General features: G+C 51.0%; 2 pseudogenes; both read right to left on the bottom strand.

Annotated features, from left to right (window-relative positions):
• Window positions 1–411: 411 nt before the first annotated feature.
• On the bottom strand, window positions 412–10,247 carry LOC101581660 (annotated as a pseudogene).
• A 7,528-nt stretch (window positions 10,248–17,775) lies between these two features.
• Window positions 17,776–18,530, bottom strand: LOC105741107 (annotated as a pseudogene).
• Window positions 18,531–18,826: the final 296 nt, after the last annotated feature.

An 18,826-nucleotide genomic window follows, 5' to 3' on the forward strand; every position in this document is an offset into this window, starting at 1 on the left:
GTCTATTTTGATGCCAATACCATGCTGATTTTATCACAGTAGCCTTGTAGTATAATTTCAAGTCAGGAATAGTAATGCCACCTGCCTTGTCTTTTGAGAATAACTTAATGTTAACATAAAGATACAACTGTTTCTCATGTCATTATTTTAAATGTAAAGAAATGGATCTTGTCAAGACTAAAATAACCCACAAGTCCTGAAATTGGTTTTGCCTTTCTTTTTTTTTCTGTTTAAACAAATGTGCACCACGATGCTTCAACAAATAAGGCAAACACCATGAACAGAAAAGCTGAGGTTTGCAGCACACCACAGCTAGAATCTGGGGGTGAAGGAGCCAAAAGTGGTAGCCAGTCTGATTAAACAATCAGGTAACATCACAAAGAGCTCTCTTGCAGCCCCCACAGTGTCTGATTAAGTTCCTTTGATGATCACGGGTCTCACGCTGTCTTCAGTCTCCCCACTGTGTTTTGGGTGAGACTCGTCACAGAGTGGGAACTTCTTAGACTTCCAGCAACGGCAGGCCACTGCTTTCTCTCCCAAGGCCTCCATGTCAAAAGCGTGGATTACTTTGCGGTTGTCTTTATGTGAAGGTTTATCACAGATTTACTGTTATGATCTTTAACATAGAATCTTTTACAAGCTAGGTATCTGCTCACAGTTGTCCCTGCAGTGATGGCAGCTGCTGCGACCCATTCAACTCTCGTGGAACTGGAAGTCAGACCCAGAGCGCCGTCGCTCGCAGAACATGTGCACAGGACACGGAGCACGGCTGGCCTCACGCGGACGGCGGGTGTCTCGGCATCACTGTGGCTGGCTTTTTAAAAAGTGGTGCAGCCCCACAATCCCGCCTCTGTCTACCTACCCCAGCCACCCTGTCCTGAGTCTGGGGCTGCGCTGGGGAGGGCCAGGCATATTTCTCATTTCAACACAGGCTTCTCCACCAGGACGGAGCCTTCTGTGTTCCTGCTTCCAAAGTATGGTTTCTGCTTCCTTTTTCCCTCCTTTTTCTTTTTAGGTTTATTTCAGTCTGATGGGATTTGGGGAGATAGCAGAGGCAAACTATCCTCTGTCAGTTCTGAAATACAGACTAAAGTGGAGACGTACCCACTAATTCCGCGTGCAGTTTGGATCACCAAATACAAAGATGCTGTTTTTATCAAAATGCATATCCTATTGTGGCTTGATTTAAAAATAAAGATTGCCATTGGCAGTGCCCGTGTGATGGTTAAATTTGACTGGCAACTTAACTGGGCAGAGAGGCTTAGGAGTCACTAGTGCGGGTCCTGGGTGTGCTGCTGAGCCATTTTCCAGAGATGCTTGGTGGGGGGACTGAGGGGAAACAGGCCTCGAATGGGGGTGGCAGTGTCCAGGTGGGGAGCTCCAGCAGAGCGAAGGCCAGAGGAGGAGGAGGCCACTGGAGCAGGCAGGCTCTCTCCTTCCGTCCTCTGTGAGGTGAGTGGCTCTCCTCTACCGGACCTGGGACCCAGGGAGCCACCTGCTAGGTACTAAGACCCCTGCAGTCCTGAGCTGAAATAACCCTTTCCCTCCTGGAGTGGCTCTTCTCCTGTGTTTTGCCATGGTCTGTTACAGAGGTCTGCCTCCTGTGGATCCCTGGACTTGCCACACATGGGACTGTCACGAGAGCCACTGTCTGGACATCAAAGGCACAGTGGCAGGGCAGAGGTGGCCGCCTCCTCTTCCATGAGCAGAGTGAATCCAGGCTGCCCAGTGCAGCCTGCAGCTTCTCTAGTTCCACCTTAGCCTGGAGACTGTGTGTGGCCAGACTGCGCTGCGCAGAGCATGCCAGCTGTTGCCTCCACCTGGGCGCCATGCAGACCTTCCCAGGCGTCTGGCCCTTGGCCTTCTGCACAAGCCTCACCCGCACAACTTCCCCCTTCCACCAGGAGTGGCTTCAGTGATCTTGTAAAGCAGCCTGTAGCCTGTCCCTCTGTTCTCATGAGCCACAGTGCCCACCTTTGTACTGGGAAGCAGCGCCAGCCTCCCGTCCTGCTGCTCCCCACACCCGCCTCTGCTGCCTCCACAGCCCCTGTCCTGAGGCCTGTGCCACCCTCCAGGCCTTCTCTGTTCCTGAGACCCCAGGTTGGTGTCTTGGCCCGCCCTTTCCTTCCAAGCCGCTGGCCGCTTCTGCTCTGCTCCAAGACTGGCCTCCAGGCGTGGAAACTTTTCCTTATATGCACACTCTGGCCCACACATTGACAAATTCTTTAAATACCTACTCCTTTTTCTCATCATGACAATAGTACCACTTACAGCAAATAATCTATTTCAAATTTTATTGGGTGGAAAGAAGTAGGAATTCCATCATTTCTATTGATCGGTGATGATGCCGCCGACCAGACGCTAGCCCCACAGCCGCACAGCAGTCTCTGTAACTGAACTGGGGATATCGGGTTCGTTATACTCGTATTATGATTTCTCCTGTATTCTAACTCATGAGACTCACAGCAGCTTTTCATCACTTAAGAAAAAATGAATATTCTCCCACTCCTATGTTTACTACTTGTAAACATACACCCCACAAGGGAGGAACCCAATGTCTAGGGCTCTGCACCCAGTGTGAGACCCAGCTTTCTCTCTCTTTGTAAGATCCTCCCAGCTCAGGGGAACAACTCTGCGGGCAGCCTCTCCTCAAGAGCACAGCCCTGTGCTATCTTGCCAGGCCCTGTGCGTCCTCTAGAGCAGGACACACCTCATGTGTTCTCTCATGGGAATCTCCTCCCTTGGAGGGGCGACCCTGGGTACTGACACCAATAAAGCTAACAGATGTGGTGATTAACAAGCCCCCACGTCCCAACACCCCAAGGCGCACAGCACATGCTGCCTTCAAGGCTGAGGTGGGGCTCCCTGCTGGGATGACCAACTGCCCTTGCGTTGGGATGAGAAGGAGTTAAAGATGGCTGGAATGACCTGCAGGGCATGTGGGCTGAGGAATGGGAAAACGGGGCTGCAACAGCAGAGGGAGTAACCAAGAATACGTGCAACTCCTCAAGGACATCCTGTTTTTGTGTCCTTGCTCCCAGATGCCTAGCAGGATTAATCTTAGGCTCACAGGATAAGATTTTGTTTTGTTAACCAAAAGTAACCTAAAGCCTCAATAGTATTGGGGCCGGGGAAATGGCTCAGTGGAATAAGCGCTTCCCTGGCAAGTGCAAAGACCTGAGCTCAATCCCTGGTTCTGCAAAAAAATAAAAAAAATTTAAAAAATAAAATAGTATGAAAAGACTCAATATATGTGAAAGTAAAGACCGAAGGCGGAGCAGCAGGCCTTTGTTTGAGCCCCTCCTTTGCTTGCATGGAGTGTCCTTGTGTCTTTGTTTGCGGCCAGTGCCCGTGAGTCTGTCCCAGTAGGTGGTATGGAAACCCGGGAACCCCTGGAACCAGAGTGTGGGTCTTCAACACCTCATCCTCCCATCCGAGGGCTTCTGGTGCACCTCATCTTTGGATTCTACTAGGTGTGAGTATGGGACAAGATTTTCTGCAGCTTGGGTTGCTCACCATGTGGAGCTTTGGTTTTTGCTGCACCAAGCCAGTCATGCTTGTTCTCTTTCAGACTTAAATTGCTTGCGTAAGGAACTAGATAAATGCTGCTTTGGTGCCCTGGTGCAGGCTCCTTGCGGACTGCAGATTGGGAAAAGTTGGGTATATCTCACATGAAGGTGCTAGAGCACCGTATAAATACTTCCTACTTGGCACCTATGCCAAGACGCTGTTGAATGATTGGGGTTCCACAAACTAAAATGACAGTGGACACACCTTCCACTGTGACTAATGAAGGAAGCTCTGCCCAGAACAGGATGTCCTTGAGGAGTCCCGCGTGCTCTGGGTTACTGCCTCTGCTATGGCAGTCCGGTTTTCCCATTCCTCGTCCCACGTCCCCGGCAGTCACTCTGCGTGTCTTTATTTTAGCTCCTTTTATCCCAGCACCCTTGCTTTGCTTCTGTGCTTCCACTTGCTTGATGTCACAAGCCCTATAAAAGAGGACCTCCCCTTGGTTCAGGGCCCCGCCCAGCTTTGAGCATCTCTAGTGGCTAGGATGGGGCTCCCCTGAAGTCCTCCCGAAAGTCCCTCCGGGTCTGTCTAGCTTCTTGGAAATCTTGTGACAACTGGACGGTAAAGGCCTCAAAGCTCTGGCTTCGAGCAACAAGCATCAGTGAGGTTCAGGGAAGAGAGATTCAGAATTTTCGAAAGAATTCGGAGTGCTCACATCCTAGACGGTGTTTCACAGAGTGAACGGCCACAGAGCTGCAACTCCTAGGGACAGAGGCCGCTGCTCCAGCGGCTCCCGGGTATCTTGTGCAACGGGCAAGACGGCTGCACAGCTGGCGAGCTGGGATCTCTACTGAGCAAGGAGGCCCGGAGAGCGAGAAGAAAGGGCACAGCTTTCGAGAATTTCTGCTGTGCACAGTCCACTGTGTGGATAATGAAGTCACCTGCAGGAGGACAGTGCTGCGGCCGGGTGTGCCTGTCACAGTCCAGTGCGCCATGGGACAAGCAGGAGTGCATCACCACCCACTGCGTTGACTGCATACAATCTGAGACAATGCATTTGCCTTCAATCCTGAACATCACCGTCTTGGAGCTAGGCGGATTGGTGGCTGCCAGGTATGGACTTGAGAACATCTTGTGGCACCACTGGGTACTCTGGTGGGTGGGGCAGAGCGCACTGCCTGATGCATGGCACTGTGCCAGCCTCACCTGTGTGCTGAACGTCCTGATAGGTGCCCACACATGAGTGGAGAAACCGGAAACCCCACCATCTAGGTGACTGCCAGGCCTCAGCCCAGAGCGCTAAGCCGGGCTGCTTCTAGGCTGTGGATTGAGATCATGAGGAGGAAGGTGCTGGAGGGCGAGGAGTTGCTGACAGTTTCAGACAGTTTAGAATGGCAGCCGTTGGTGGCAGTTGGTAGGCTGCACTAAAACCTGAGGCAGTTACTGGCTGCTTCTGGTGCATTGTGGATGACCCTGGCCCTGATTGCAGCCTCTAACCCTCTTGGCACCTTCAGAGCCCCATCCCTTCTCCTGCTGGCCTAAAATGAGGAAAGGAGAGGCCACACCTTTCGAGGCCTCAGCTGGGCCAGGGGCCATGACTGCCCTGTGGGGTTGCTTGCTTGGCTCCTAGGTGTTCTCCACAAAGCTTGAGATGGGAGAGTCCTGGGGCTCCCAGAGAGCCCCATGGGGGTCTTCTGAGACTCCTCAGTTTCCCAGTCCATGTGCAGCGGTGTGTGTGTGGGGGATGCTGCTTGCTGGTTCCCTCTTCCTGAGGGCTTGTCTCCTTTCCAGACTCCTTTTTCCTCAGGACAAAGTTGCCTGCCCGGAGGTTGTCCCACCTCAGACACCTTTCACCAGCCCTGTGGCTACCTTGTGTCACCTCTTGGGGCTGGTGGGGTCTGACCCATGCCTGGTGGGTGCAGCATGCTGGCTCTGTGTTCTTTATACCTTCCCTGCCTCTGCCAGGCTCAGGCCCCTGTCATCCATCTCCAGCTTGAGGCGACTTCAGCTTTCCTAGGCTGCAGCATCTAGGTGGGCTGTCCAGGATTCAGCATTTTCACCTCCTGGCCTGGGGGTCCCTCAGCACCAGTGCTGTCTGGACCGCATGTTTGGCTTCCATGTTCCCATGATGGGCTCCTCTTGGTCCACCTGCAGCTTCCAGACAGTGCCTCTATTCTTGCCCGGATTCATCTGCAATTGAGCACCAGCCTCAGTCTGAGGGCAGCTCCTCTGCATGGCTCCAGCTGGCCTTTCCTCCTCACGCTCTCCTTGGTAAAGTCTGCCCAGCTCACATTTCTCTGTGATAGATTTGAAGCAGATGAAGAAAGCCTTGATAAAAATCTTCAACTGAAGTGATTTTGAGGACAGACAGTGGTTTCTACTAGCAAGTGGGCAGGGGACTGTCTAGGGCAACCAGGGCCTTTCTTTCCATGTTCTGGTCCTTCTCAGTGCCTATGAATGGGGGCTGGTCTACTCCTAAGTATCAGAATAAATTAATCTTTCAAAATATGGTGGGGAGCATAAGTAGGCTAGTCTTTATTCTACAAGACCTTTAGATATGCTAATAATAAGGCAAGATGCTGTCAATTCTTATTGATTAGGTGTGAGTGAACTCGGATGCTGCTACATTTATTGGGTGCTTTTTCCCTATTGAGTTCAACCAGGCTAGTGGATGGATGAGCCATTTCCTTCTGATATCGGTGAGAAATTTGCATTGGGCTGTGGAGGTTCGCCTTAGGGCGAGGCATCCAGGGATAGGATCCACGGGCAGAAGAGCAACTGCCTAACAGAAGCTGTGTAGGGAGGCAACAGGAAATAGCAGCTGCAGAGCTGGCTCTGGAGTCCGCATCTCCCTGACCCCGCTCAGCTCTATGGCAGATCAGCTGTAGGACTCAGGAGCCTGAGCGTCTCTTGTCCAGCACGTGCCTGCCTTGTGCACGATTGCAGTGGCTCACATGGTTGGGGCTCAACGTCGGGGCTCATTTAACCATTGCTGAAGCAGCTCTGAAGGATTCCTTAAGGGAGTGGGGGGCAACCTGGGGAAAGCTTGCTCTCAGCAGACAAACAGACAAACCAGGAACTCAGTCAGGTTCTAACAGCAGAGCTGTCCAGATGGGAGGAGCTGTTGCACTGAAATTCAGCAAGGTAAACACTCACAAGAGACAAAGAATGGTGTTATGGTTTGTGTCTAGGTGTCCCCCAAAGCCTCATCAGTCTTGGGGCAGCTTCTGGAGTTTGTGGTTATTGTTGGTGTGGATGCTGCCCCTGCCCTGGGGCAGGTAATTTGCATTACAATGTAAAGTGGGAAGAGAAGCCAGCTGCTTGAGCTGCTGCTGCCCCTCCCTTTGCTCTTGCTCTTTGCTGCTGCCATGTAAGGCTGCCTTCTGCCATGTGCTGCTCTGCCTTGGAGCCAGCTGAGTATGCACTGAAACCTCCAGCAACTGTGAGCTAAATAAACCTTTCCTTCCTTTAATTTGGGTGTCGGGCATTTGTCCCAGCAATGAGAGAAGAGTAACTAAGACAAATGGGGAAAAACGTGGCTTTTATTGCTGACAGGGAATGTTAACAACCAGAGAACTTTGTACTAGGTTTTTCATACCTTTATAAATAACCATGGTAGGTTCAGCCAACCATGGTAGCTCACTGGATAAAGCACCTGCTTAAGCAGACAAAGGGGCTGGAGGTTTGATCCCTGGGCCTGCTGTGCTGGCCCTGCCCTCAGGGCACCCTGAGATGGCAATTGAGACTGGGCGTGGTGGTGCGCACCTGTAATCCCAGCTCTTGGGAGGCTGTAAACAGGCAGATCATTATGAGTCTGATCTAGTAGACCCTGAACATCCTGCAGACCCTTCCCCAAAATACAAAATAAATAAATAAATAAATAAATAAATAAATAAATAAATAAACATGGTAACTACATTACCTCATTTTGGAATTTTACCAAAATGTCACAAAGTTTGCATTTCCCAGGGGTTTAGTATGGTTAAATTTTAGCTTACCTGCAGTTGGTTTTAACTGTTTCTTAGGCTAGTGATTTGTTCTCCTTTGTGGGTTTTATAGTTAACTAAGAGGAAAAGGGGTGAGTAATGAGTTCACCTATACAGTTTAAGTACCTTCTACAGTGGAGTTAAAAAGAAAATGAAGTCTCTTTAACTATCAGAGTGGTTCTCAGATGGAAGATTGATTCACTCTTGCTGCCTCCTGGGTAGGGACCAAGAAGCTGACAATCCAAGCTTTGGCCTTCGAGCTCTCCCCAGAGGTTCGGGGGGTGCTGATCGAGAGGGGACCAGAGCAGCAGGAGCTCTGAGGAAGATGGTGTTTCAAATGGGTCCTTACACACTGCTAAGCTATGCCCCAGCTCTCTGTCAATTCTGTGATGTTGGCCCAGTTATTTGACAAAGGTACTTGGAACTCATACTCTTAAACTTCTTTTTTTCCTAAATAATGGAGGTGGGTGGGCACCCTCAGGGTCCCTTAAGCAACAGGTAATAGACAGGCTTCCGGCTGGCCTGCCCTCCTGCTTTTCTGACTTGCTTTTCCTGGCCGTGGGCCACAACCGCCAGCACCTGAACCAACCAGTGAGAAACGCTGAACATAGAATGCCAGTCCTCTCAGGTTGTGCTCCGTGGCTGTGCTGAGGAGGCTGAACAGCAGATTGTGCCTGCAGAGGACTCGGCTGTCCTTGGAGGGATAAAGCTGCAGAGCTCTGTCAGCCAAGAGGCCCTTCAGGATTCCCCTTTGGCTCTGGCTGTGCTCATAGGGATGGGGCGGAGCTGATGCTAGAGCTGATGCTAGAGCTGAGAGAATTAAGGATAAAGCAGGAAAACTGAAGGATTCTGGGAGCAAACATCAAAGTTGGGACTGGAAGCCTCCTCTTATGCTTAGGAGGATTTTAAGTTTGTTTCTTTTTAATTTTTTTTAAAGTGTGGGTTATTGTTAGTGGTCTAAAACCTTGCAAAAACTTTGCAGAGTGAGAGGGATCAGTGTGGCCTGGGGTACCCTCACCACTCAAGGCCTGAGCAGCCCTGTGAGGACTCCTAGTGTGGCGAGGTCCAGGCCATGTCCTTGCTCCTGACCTTGACTTCTGACTGCTGGATGGTGCAGTGCACATGGAGGTGCTAACGGAAATGAGGGCAGAGCCTGACCTGTCAGCCCCTGTGTCCTGCTCTACCGCACCTCTGTGTCCTGCCCCTCCCACCCCTCCAGCCCGTATCTCCTCCCTGGTGCATTTCCTAGGTCTGAGATCCTTCACAAGGTCCCTCCCTCCCTCCTTCCCAGCAAGGACTTTGGCTCGTGCATCCGGCTTTTTGCCTTTCGCAGCTCTTAACTTGTGGCTGGGCAGGGCTTTGGAGCACCGTCCTCGGTTCCCTGTGCCTCTGACGGGCAAATGACCGAGTGTCGCCCCAGTGGGAACAGAATGAGTAAGCATCTGTCCTGTGAAGAGCTTTGCCAGCCACACGAGGTAACACTATCTTCCCTCAGCCTTGACACAGAAAATGTCCAGGGTGGATGCCTCAGTGTCCTCCCCTACCTTGCTCATCAATGCTCTTGGGGTTATTTAGGGGAAACTGAGGAAAGCCTGAGTTTCTTGAACTGGTCTGGGATTATAGGAGCTGCCCAAGGGTGTCCCTGAGCCCTGAGGTGGTGGAAGCTCCCAGTGAATGAAGTGAGATTAGGAATGCATTTATTTTCTTTATGATGGTCAATCTTACAATATAGAATGAATAAAGATCGTATTTCTGTTTTTCTCTTGGTAGCAGCTGGTTGCGTATTCTAGTGTTCATTGGGAGTCCTGTTTTTGTTTGGAAAATACACATAAACATCCCAGCCACCACTGTTGGCTGTGGTTCTTTAAGGGATTTGGAGGATGAGCTGAGGAGACCCCACAGGGCAAATGCTCTGCAACTCCTGCTCAGAAGGCCTGGAAAGTCTCCTCCACATGAAGTCACAGGCAAGGTGAGAGACTGTGTGAGGTCTGGCAGGGACTCCTTAACTCTCAGTGCGTGTGCTCGGGGGTAGCCGCCCTCACGGGTTCAGCCGCGGAGTGCACTGTGTCCGGGCAGCCAGTTTATGCATCTTGATCCTAAACCCCAAACGTGAGCTAGCTCAGCTTGCTTTGCGGGTGGAGCTGATGCGGGGGGTGGCACCTACGTGGGATCACACTGCAGTCCCTGCTCTTGCCTAGGCTTGTCGAAGCAGGCGCTGTAGACCCCTGAGCTATCTCACCGGCCTCCCATTGCGTTTTTTGTCCTGCAAGTTGCCTATAGGCTGAGGCCCTTTGTGAAGGGAATGTGGATCCTGCATGGAAGGCAGGCAGCTCCCCAGGACCTGGTACTGTCTCTGTGCTGTGTTCGCCCCCTTGGGCACCCACTTCCTCTGTAAGAGTCCCTCCTGAACTTTGTTAGTTTTTCCCTGCAGAAAGATGATGCCCACACTTGTTGCTGTCACAAACAGCTCCTTATTACTGCACACACACTGAGCAGATGGGCCCAGGGGACAGCTCCCAAGGCTGCTGGGGACTTGGTTGGCACCAAGTTGCTTTCAGACAACCTGGCTTCTGACCATCGTTGCGTGCACAACACCCTGCATTCAGGTTTTGTGTGCCTACCACAGCACACCACCTGCAAGGGCATGCTGAGCATAGGAATGTCGGTGTCTTGCTGTGGAGCTGGCAACAGGGCGGGCTGCCGGGGGTCCCTCTGTGCGTGCATTTCCGGGGGCTGCCAGCCTGGGCTCATGGTTACGCCAAGAACGTACGGTCCAGCAGAGCTGAGGGCAGGTAAAGTGTCTTTCCTGTTCGACCTCCACACACTGTGGTGTTGCTGATAGCCACCAGCAGCCTGCCCCCCCCCCCCAATGCTAAGTCCCGCCCTGCAAAAGAATCATCTCTGGAAATGCAGGCTCAATGACCTAAATGAACGTCACCAGCACCCTTGGTCCGCTTCTCATCTGGGAGTGGCGGGCTGGCAGACAAACCCCGCCCACATGTCCAGTGCTGTGCAGAGAACGGGCCGGGGGTCGGCCACCAGGGCTGTCCAGGACCCTGGCCTCAGCCATCCCGAGGTCTGTATGCAGTGAATCTCGCAGCCTCTGCTAGGCCTTGCCCCGCCTCCTTGCTGCAGCCCTCGGTGGCGCTCATAGCTGTGATCTCCGTGGACTGGCGGGGTCAGAGCCCGCTGTCCCTTGCTGCTGTTGCCCCTTTCCGCCCACGCTGACGCTGTTCCTGCCAGTGCAATTCTCTTACAGTCTCTGGAGCCTCTTCTCTCAAAGGACTTCTCCTGGACAAAAGTCACATTCTCAAGTCTCTTCCTCCACCTTGGGCAGCTGCAGGGACTTGAGGCGGACCCCATGGAGGGCAGGCACCCACTGGACGGAGGCCTGCCGGCGGCTGTGGGTCCACAGGGCTCATCCTGGCCTGAAGGCCAGGCCTCAGAGTGAGAGCCTGCCACCGGCAAGGCAGGCGGGGACTTTCCCGCTGTCCCGCACAGCCCCATGAGCAGCAGGAAGGGGCAGCAGCACCACCCAGCATACCGTCCAGGATCTGTGGGTGCTTCCTTGGTCTCCCCTCAGCCACACAGCACCCTCTCGGGGCACCAGCTGTCACCAAGATTTGGCCCAAAGTCTCTTCAAAGTCCCCAAGGCTTTTTTTTTTAAATGTATTTAGTGCCGGGTCTACAGGGTCTACAGGGTCTCACTACACAGATCGGACTCTTAGTGATCCTCCTCCTTGCAGCCTCCGGAGTGCTGGGATTACAGGCGCACACCCCCATGCCCAATCTCAATTGCCATCTCAGTGCACCCGGCGGTGGGCCAGCACCTCATCCCCAAGGCTTTTGGTGACGCTTCCGAAAGTCCACACCCCTTCTCTTCGTTGGCAAGGCCACAGTGTGAGCGTCAGTTCTCTGTTGCTGTGACAAAACATCTGAGATGGTCAGCTTGAAGGAGGAGAGTTTTATTTTGGCCTAGAGTTTCAAAAATTTCAGTTGACTGGCAGTTGTGCACTGCTGTGGGCCTCTGCTGAGGGAGTGGGCGGGAGGAAGCTGCTCTCCTCAGGCAGGCAGAAAGCAGGGAGGAGGAAGGGGTGCAGCCCCATGCCCCCTGGAGGCCACGCCCTGAAACAGCGCTTCCTCCCAGGGTCCCTCCTAGGGCTCCGGTCCCTCCCCTAGTCACACAGGCCTGACACCAAGCTTTCTACAAACGGGCCTGGGGGACGTTTAGGATCAGAGATTACGCAGCTTCTCCCGTGTTGTAGGTGTTTGTTACAGCTGCAGCCCACTTCCCTATTCCAAAGTCTGCTTTTTATTGTTGTAAAGTGAATGACCTGAGAGGTCAGATGTTTAAAACAGTGACACACATTTATCATCTCACCAAGTTTCTGTGGTCAAGGATTAGGGGGTGACAAGCATGGGTGGTCCTGCCTCAGGCCTCTTGTGTGGTGGCCGCTGTGATGTGAGCTGGAGTAGTGGCCTGGGCTGCATGGTGTCTAGCCTGGCAGCTGGCAGGGCCTGGGTCCCTTCAGGACAACCTCCTGGGCTGGGGAGTCTCTTGGTGTAGGGGTCCCCTTCTCCGTTCTTCTTTCTGTCTTAGAAGTCAATATTTATAATCCCAAGAATACATTATCGGAATCCCACCATGTTAATTCCAATCTAACACTCCCAGTGCAATCCATGGCAAAAATAAAGACACCGAAACATATTTATAATTATGGGAAAGATGGCTTTCTGGAACAGAGACTGACCCAGGGCCACACCCGGGTTTTATTCAGTGAGAAGGGGGCGTGGCTTGAGGAAGAGAATTGAGGGAAGTAGGTGATTACTGCCAGCTGGGCTAGGTGGGTGGTCTGCATTTACCTCTGCCATATGCAGAGAGAGTTATTTGCATTATGCTAATGAGATACCATCTAATGTTTTGAGAATCTGGTGCTTCAGCCCTGACCTGTGATCTTTGAAGCCCCAGGAAGCCATAGCCTCTATCCCAGCTGACAGCGTGGAGCACTGGCTCTTGGTCCTGTCTCCACCCGGCTCCTCCTGGAGAGCAGCAGGTGTGGCTTATCAGGGAAGCGTGCATGCTGTCTTCAGAAACGACCACCAGCACCTCGGCTAGACCAGGGTACGCTGCTTAAGGCCAATGGAAAGGGTAGAGAGAAGTCCTAGCCAGTCTGTACATATCAACACAAGGACGTAGGGTCAGGCTCAGCCAAAACGGAGACAATCGCTCTTCTTTCAAGGAGAGCTGCTCAGGTGGCCCTCCACAGTCAGGCCTGATCTGTCACCAGGCCCTGCTGACTGTGGGAGCGTGGCTCAGCCCTGGACATGTAGGCCCAGGAAGAAAATGAAAGAAACCTGAAAACAAGACTAAAGAGCACAGCACAAGCGAGCGCAGGCATGGGAAGGGGGAGCAAAGCCATCTTGGTCAAGGAGGAGAAGTCGGTTGCCATCGACATCATTAAGGGTTGGCTTCCCAGGTTTCCCTTCCTTGAGTGGGCAGGAACGGGGCAGGCCCTGGGTCTGGTGGCTGGTTCCTCCATTGTCCTCTTCACTGAGCTCAGCTAAATCACATGATTTGTCCTCAAGCCAAAACTTCTGTGAATGTGCTAACAACCATGTTGCTACGTATGGCTATGCTCACCACAAGGTGCCCCTTGTACCATGGCCTTCAGCTCAGCTTATGTGGCTTTGTTGGTAACTTCTGCTTACTACCTTATAAAGAAGACAAACTCTCTATAATCAGCACCTCAGGCTTTGGAGATTACTCCTCTGGGCTCCGCTGCTGGTTAAATACCATTTGCCTTCTTCTCCCAAGCCCATGGTGACTGTTGACTCGATCTTCCTGCAAAACACTTCTGGCCAGTGTCACGCTTGGCCTCAGGGTCAGTGTTTGCACTGCTGAATGACATGTCACTGAATGTGGTTAACTTTTCCTTTTCTCACTCAATCTTATGTTTTTGAGATTCACTCAAGCTCCAGTGTGTGTGCTGTGCCACGTGGTACCGATACTTTATTTACATGTCACCGGCCTGTGCTGTCATAAAGGTGCCCTTTCTAAGTGGTTTTTAAAAGAGCGTAAACCCATATCCATTTACTATCACTGTTAAGACATTACCCAAGCATGTTCAAGTGGCAAATAATTATAATGCGAGCCCTTGTGTGACAATCAGAATGTACTGAACTACTGATGCTAAGTTATACAAAATTGTCCTACTTTCATTAAGGCTTTTCCTTTACATTTATTTGGCCACCTCAAAGTAGTTGTGACATTAGGTTGGTCAATTTAGGTACTGTGGCCCCCTGTTGGAGAGACACATAATCTTTACATCCAAGTGTTGAAGCAAATAGATCAATAAGGCATTGTTAAAGAACGCAGCAGTAGTTACTGCACCTGAGGCCCTGTGGCCAGTCACACACGACTAGATGACTCCCACATGCACACGACAGTCTCGTGCACCATTTAACAGCCCCACCAAAACGTCACACAGGTGGAACAATCACTAACAGGCCAGAATACTAAGCCTGTGTATGTGGTATTGCTGACGCACTTACGCATGAGCAAGCAAGGGATTCCCGGGAAGAATCTACACTGCAGAATCCTGAAAATGATTTACAAAAATTATTAGGTCATTAAAATTTTTTTTGAAAACATGCACTTCTTGTTGTAGACCTTCCCTGTACACACAACTATAAACGTTGCTCCCTGTGTAAACAAAAAAGGAAACACGTAATAAGGAAATTAGAAAAGTCTGGACATTTCCTTCCCAACAGATATTAAAGGCAACTTATTTGTTTATTTATTTATTTGGTACAGGGTCTGCAGGGTCTCCCTACACAGACTGGACTCTGTGTTAGTTGATACCTTGTGTCAACTTGGCTGAATCAGCTCCCAAAGACCTCAGCATGGGGGCCTCGCCCCCCAGGTGGGCAGGGGGCCAAGCTCCGCAGGTGGGCAGGGCCCAGGAATTGAGAAAGGTGCCTAGCCTGGTTTCCTGCCGCCCTGCCCGGCTTCAGTGAAGTCTCAGTCTTTGGAGGAGCTTGACCTACACAGCTGCACCACTTTGGAGAAGCTCCGATCTTCACTATGGAGCGCTGGTCAGTGCAGAAGGAAGAGAGAGGCTTGACTGTCGCCGCAGCTGCTGCTCCTTCTCTGCTCTTCATTGTTTTCTGCCGCGTGAACTGCTGTTGTTTGCCTTGGAGCCGGCGGAATACGGACTGAACCCTCCAATAACTGTGAGCTAAAGAAACCCTTCCTTCCTTCATTTTGAGTGTTGGGTATTTGTCCCAGCAATGAGAGAAGAGTAGCTAAGACAGAATTTGGTACCAGGAGTGGGGTCATTGCTGTGGCTATACCTGACAATGTGGATTACAAGCTTTTGGGACTGGTTTATGGGAAGAGATACAAAAGGTTCAGAGATGTCGCCTACAAGCGAAGCACTGAAGCAGCTTCAGCTGTTCTGTTTGGGAGATTCTGGCCAGAGCTCAGACCAGAATGCTGATAGGAAGCCTGACTGTAAGGACCAGGCTGGGGAGGTCTCTGCTGGGAAGGTCAGCATTGGTTGTTGGACTGCGGATGATTTGTGTTATGGGTTGGCAAAAAGTTTGTCTGCATTTTGCTCCTGTCCAGAGACTTTGCCTGAGACTGAAATTAAGCACAGTGGACTAATTAATCTTGAAAAAGAAATTTCAAAACAGCCAAATATTGGGGCAGTGGCATGGTTGCTGTTGGGGGCTTTTAGCCAGATTTATGTTAAGAATGAAGAGCAAAGAGCCCAAAAGGATGATTTAAAATGTTGTGAGTTTGGCCAGAAAGGAAGCACCAGGAAGGCTGTGGACTGTGAAGACAGAGCGGAGAGGATCTCCATTGTTGAAAAGGACAGGAGAGTAGAAAAGATGTCCCGAGGGCATCACAGGAGGTGGCAGGTGCTTGCCCTTTGCAGCCTCAGAATGGCAAGGGTGAGGGACTTTGCTTTGAGGAGAAAGCCGCAGAACCCCACGTTCCAGAATGGAGGCGGTGGCCACACCAGATTGCAGAATGGAGCTGGCATAGAGAATTTGTTTCTCAGAATCAGGGTCCGAGTGCTCAGCGATCCACGCACTCGACCCCTACAGCCAAGAGAGATGAAACCCTTGGCTTCTGCTCCAGCTGGCAGCAGCCCTTGGCATCATCCACGTGGCTTTGGTTGTTGGTGCATGCAGAATGCAGGCATTCTGAGGTTCAGAAGACTTCCACTCAGATTTCAGAAGGCCTGGGAGGCCAGGCAGTGTGCCCCTGAGAGGGCAGTGTGTGAAGCTGGGAATGAGAAGCCTATCCAGTGGAAACCTCAGAAGTTTGAAAAAGCCAGGAATGTGGATGGTCTAAGAAAAGCCGCAAAAAGGGAGCAAAGCAGGCCTGAGAGAAAAGCTGTAGGAGCTACCTGCAGAAGTGCCACAGGGGAGGAGCCACATAAGACTTTTGGAGCTCACAGTCCATTACAGGGTACTCTGAATGGTCCACAGGGAAGTACAGGACTTAATATTTGCCCTTCTGGACCTTGGACTTGTTTTGGTCCCAACTGTTTGTATCCTGCTGTGTATACCTTTTGGAATGGTGATGCTTATCTTGTGCCTGTGAATGTTGCAAGTGTTTAACTTTTCATTTAGAGGGGCTCACAGCTAAGATGTTGCCTTAGATCTTGGAGGCTTGGGACTTGGACTTTTCAGTGTTGCTGAAACTGGTAGGACTTTGGCAACTCTTAGAGAAGGACTAAAATGTCTTTTGCATAAACGATTGTGCATGAGTCTTTGGAGGGCCAGGGGTAACATGTCATGGTTCTAATACAATGTTCAAGTTATAAAATGTTTAAGCATGTCTGTGTAGCTGGAAATTGGTTTAAAAAAGTATATGTCTAGTTGCCAAGTTGACAAGGGGTGGATTGTGCTAGTTGATACATTGTGTCAACTTGGCAGAATCAGGTCAGGCAGATCTCAGCATGGGGGCCTAGCCCTGCAGGTGGGCAGGGCCCAGGAACTGAGAAAGGCAAGAAGCCGCCCTGCCTGACTTCCTGCTGCCCAGCCCCACTTCGTGGAGAAGTCTCAGTCTTCAGAGGAGCTTGATTTTGGCTGCCGCGCCGCTTTGGAGGAGCGAGCTCCCATCTGCGCTGTGGAGCACTGGTCCTCGGAGTCCGCGCAAAAGGAAGAGAGGCTTGACGCACGCCGCAGCCAGCGCACTATGGACTGAACCCTCCAGTAGCTGTCAGTTAAATAAACCTTTCCTTCCTTCATTTTGAGTGTCAGGTATTTGTCCCAGAAATGAGAGAAGAGTAGCTATGACAGAGTCCTAGTGCTCCTCCTGCTTTCAGCCTTCCACGTGCTGGGATTACAGGCTTGTGCCACCACGCCTAGTCTTAGTCACTTCTCAGTGTGCCCTGGGGGCGGGACTGGCACGGCATGCTGGGGATTGAACCAGCTGAGCTGTCTGCTGAGCTGTCTGGCTGACCCTTAAAGGCAACATCTTTAATCTAAGATGTTATACTGGAAAGACTATTATATTTTAAAGACAAGGTCACTATCTCCACAGGATAATAAAAACTACATAGCTCTACATAGCTGTGTTAATCAAAGTAGTTATTTTGTGCAATACAATGGTAATGACCTTGTTTTTTTTTAAAAAAAATTAGCTGGGGGTGGTGGCGCACTCCTGTAATTCCAGAATTTGGGAGGCTGAGGCAGGAGGATCTCTGAGAGTCAGAGACCAGCCTGAGCTACAAAGTGAGCTCAACGGCTGCCAGAACTGCATAGCAAGATCTTATCTCTAAAAGACAAAAAAAAAAAAAAAAAAAAAAAAACCATGCTATTTGAGCATTCTAAATTCAGGTTCCAAAGAAGCAAAGTTATCTGGAGTAGTCTAGATAGGAGCTCTTTGGGCTTTCTTTTATTATGCTACAATAGTGATGCTTTTAGGATTTACATTATTGTACTCTCCAATGCAAAGTATGGGGTGTGCTAAGGTGTACAGTACACCATTTTCATACACGTACAACATTGGCGGGTGAAGGAATGTCTCAGCAGCAATACCAGATGGAGCCTCTGGTTTTACCAACTGCGCACGCTAGGGCTGTTATGTAAGTAAAGCTCTCTCTCACATGGGGAAGTGATTATAGCGTGCAAACTGACGGGGTAGGCTGCATCCGCCTCCTGCAGCGCTCCACCCAGGAAGGGCCATTTAAGGTGCTGGTAAGCTTAACAAAGTGGGAAGGCTGGCAGCCCTTGTGCACACCGGCGCACAGCCGTACTGCCTCTAGTATCTTAAGGCAGCGGACACCAGGCCCTTCTTCAGGCCTCCCCGCGCTGGAGTTCTTCTGTTCACTTGCTGCGCAAGGCCTTGGCAAGTGTCACTGGCACTAATTTTTGCTTTTGCAGAAGATCCTAACTATGCACTGCTGTCCCACCGTCTTGCCAGATTTCCGCCTTCCCCCTTTCCCACAGCTCTTTCATCTTCCAAGTCACATTTCTTATTGGAACACCATCAGCCTCTTTCACTTGAAGAATCTGTTCTCTCAGATCTTTGTTTTTTCATTGTATGTATTTGGTACAGGGTCTCTCTCCGTAGTCCTGACTCGTAGTGACCCCCCTACTTTCAGCTTCCCCCATGCTGGGATTACAGGCCTGCACCACCACACCCAGACTGGGTCGCAGGTTCAGTGGGTCCTGGGGGCAGGGCTGGTGCAGTATGTGGGACCGGGCATCGAACGCCGGCCCCTGCACTTGCCAAAGTGGGCTCTCTCAGATCTCGTAAATCACTAAATGTGGACTGTGCTGTCATGGAATAAAGTAAAGCAAGGCCTTGTCCATTTTTCACGTATGAATCTCTCATTGCTGTAAATTGTTCCACGATTCCAAGCATAGTGTGTACGTCTACTTCAGCTTGCTTTCTATAAGAATCTTTTAGCATAAGGTCATATCTTTCAACAAAAATTCTCGAGCAAACTGTACTGCCAGAGCAGATTCTCTGACACCTCCTGAGCCAGGAGCGACCGGCTTCTACTCATGCATGATGCCAACGTGTCAAACAGCACAACTCATGCTGTCACCAGGTCACTACAGCCAGAGCTGCCCGCACTGTTGGGGCCGCTGCTCCTGGCTCGAGGGCACTCCTGCTGCCGCCACTTGGGCTGCTTTCCACGCCTGGCCCTTGGCAAGGTTTCCCTCCGCCCTCCGGCAGCGAAATCGCCCGTTCCTTTCCAAGTATCATTGCTTTAGGCACATGTGTGGCAGAGAGCAAACTTGAATCTCAGAATATATATGTTTCGTTTTGCAAGGCAGTACAAAACACTTTTTCAAACTGTATC

The sequence above is a fragment of the Octodon degus genome, unplaced genomic scaffold (assembly GCF_000260255.1).
Source record: "Octodon degus isolate 3935 unplaced genomic scaffold, OctDeg1.0 scaffold00295, whole genome shotgun sequence".
In the NCBI taxonomy this organism is placed as follows: domain Eukaryota; kingdom Metazoa; phylum Chordata; class Mammalia; order Rodentia; family Octodontidae; genus Octodon; species Octodon degus.